This window comes from Phragmites australis, chromosome 15 (genome assembly GCF_958298935.1).
Source record: "Phragmites australis chromosome 15, lpPhrAust1.1, whole genome shotgun sequence".
NCBI classification, from domain to species: Eukaryota; Viridiplantae; Streptophyta; class Magnoliopsida; order Poales; family Poaceae; genus Phragmites; species Phragmites australis.
The window spans coordinates 28,658,813-28,661,759 of record NC_084935.1 but is presented as its reverse complement, the minus strand read 5'-3'; positions in this window follow the sequence as shown (position 1 = coordinate 28,661,759).

The window sequence follows — 2,947 nt, the reverse complement described above, 5'->3', positions numbered from 1 at the left end:
CTCGGGTCTCCGATTATGGTGAAGCATCTAACCGGTTTTTTTGGCACTCTCAGATCACCTACTTGGGATTCCGAACACTTCCAATTTCTCAAGCGAGTAATTGAGAAGGTGTTCCATCTGGATAGATTTTCTAATCGGCCCGTAAATATCATCCCGTCCAAAGGTACAAAGGGGATAAGACTCATCGCTGGTCAGGCTCGAAAGTTGGATCATCACAGCGGAAGTTTTACGCGGTGGTGAAGAGATTCTTTTCTCTTTTTCTGGCAAAAGATCATGATAATGTTTGGAAACTGAGCGCATTTGTTGGTGTAATGAGCTAGCTCTCCTGGTGTTTCTTACCAACTGCCCCCGCGTGCTCTGGAAGAGATCCTGAACATAAAATGTGATGAGATCCCGGCACAAAAGGTCATAGCTCCGAGTAGTACTCCAAACTGTCACAGTGGCCAGTCAGAGAATCGCTAAGTCCTCTTAGTCTTTCTTTTGTAACATGTGATTGGTAATAGAAACTTATTCTTTTGTTAGTAAAAAACAAAAAGAATGTAAATAAAATCGGTGGGACTTCTTAGGAACTCGATACCGAGGAGATAACGACAACCTAACATGCTTAGTGTTACTCGCTTCCTTCTCCGGCTAGGGTAAGATGACTTTTTCACTAATTGGGGAGCTTAATCGGTTTAGCCCTAGGTCCAACGTGAGTGGAAGGCGTCGTAGCCCCTAGGTACTTAGAGACGCAATAAAGAGCCTTTATCACATCCCGTGAACTTAAAGCATCACCCCCACGTGAAGGAAGTCACTTTGGCACACACACAATATGTTGCCGTTAACGTTATATTGTATTCATCCAACTCCGACTGGTTATATAGGAAAATAAACTCAAATAAACAGTCGATGATAAAAACTACCGACCGACCATTATGAATCAGCTGGCTGAAGTAAGAGAAAAGAATTGAGCGCTCATACTTCCCTTATGGTCGTAGAAACTCTTGTTTCCTGAAGTCAGTTGTCGTGTGACCTTGTCCGGGTTTATCCGGGTACGCGTGATAGGTAAAGGTACCCGAATTGTGGCTTATCGCCGGTGTACCCATCTTACGGGTGCCAGATATTTAGTTTAGGGAAGACAAAAAAGAACATAAAGAGATTCAAGTGACCCCTACGAGAAATATGAACTGTTACTAGTGTAAACTTACTTTTTGTACTTACGCATAAAACTTTTGGAGTTGGTCAACATTCCAAGAATTATCGAAAACTCATCTATCCTCCATTGCTAAGAGACCCAGGGCGAGTAGGCTCGACCACCGTGCAGAGACCCTCCCACTTCTGGGATAGCTTGTTGCCGTTATGTTGGCTCTGAACAGGTCATAGAACCAGGTTCCTAGTTCGAAGGATCTTTTGCAGATGTTCTGGTCGTGGTAGTGCCGAAGAGCTTGCTGGTACAACGCTGAGCTTATCAGCACTTGTGTCATTTTTTCTTCGAGAACATTGAGTTCGTCCTGCCTTAAAACTTTACCCTGCAATCTGTAATAAATAACTTGGTAGATTTGTTAGACTTGTAGGAATTTAAACGCTTGTCGCATTTGATGGGAATACTTTGTGCTGGATGCATTCGACAACATATCGTGATCTCCTTACTGACTTCTTCCTTTGATTAGTTCAGGACGCATTAATCACTAGTCAGAGCGCTTATTATGATCAGCCTTAGGTCTGTTTGAGTGGGAGACATCATGACCCTCAATCACCCGTGGAATGCGAAAAGGAGCCTTTTCTCAGCTCGAGTTTGCAACATAATGATCCTTCCCTTCTTGTTGGAATTTGCTTTCAGAGGGTATACAATATGTCGGTTTCGGTTTCTAGCACCTAGTACTTGTTAAGCCCCCCCGACTATCTACCTGGGAGAATTTTTTGGGTAGACAATCTAAATAGAAAATGCAATAAAGAGAAAAGAGCTCATATTGCGAAAAAGCTTTTTGCCACCCCGGATGCATGTTTGGGATGAGGAACCTAAGAAGCGGCTTATCCTTTTGTCGGGCATGGGGATGCATAGGAAGACAAGTAAGGCACGAAAATAATTCAAACGACTTTCGAGGAAATATGATTTTATTATTATGAAGGTACTCTTAGTACTTACACTTGGGACTTACAGACCTTACTGACGACCCACAAGCTATTGTAGACCTAAAATCTTAAACCTAATGATATAGACTAGATTAAGCCGATAAGCAGTGACCCTTATTACTTTAGGGGTAGTGTAGACACTGTTACATGGGTTCCGAACTAGTCGTGGAACCCAGCCTCAGGGTTTCTGGGTTTGTGTCTTGAGTCGATGTGGTCGCGGTTACGACTGAGGCTTCTTGTTTACCTTGATCCTTGAGCTCTTGGGTTCCTTGCTTGCTGGTGTTGAACTGCTATGTCGAGACTCCGCTTGTCACAACAGAGACCTACCTTGGGAGAACCCTGGACGATGATAACTCTCTTGGGTCCTAGGATCTTCATGCACTGATAAGCGTAATGCGTGGCTGCTATGAATTTAGCGAGAGTAGGTCTTTCCAAGATGGCATTGTATGCCGTCTCAAAGTCAATCACGTCGAACATAATCTTTTTCGTCTAGAAGTTTTCATGTTTCCCGAAGGTAACAGGGAGCGATATCTGGCTGATGTGAGTGGCCGAAGATCTGGGTATCATGTCATAGAAGGCTTGTGTAACCGGTTTGATGGCAAATTCATCATAGATTTTTTATCAGATTGCTCCCGATAGGTATCTCGACAATCCATGTTGTCGGAAATTATGGAGGAAGATCCTAGCTTGTGGTGAATAGAGCATTCACGGCTATCTTGACAGCCGAGTGGTTCGAACTTGATGTTGTAATCCTTGATGCATTGATCCATAAAGTGACTTACCTTATTGCTAGAATTGTCGTCGGAAAGCTCTTTCGTTGAAGTTTATCCGGTCA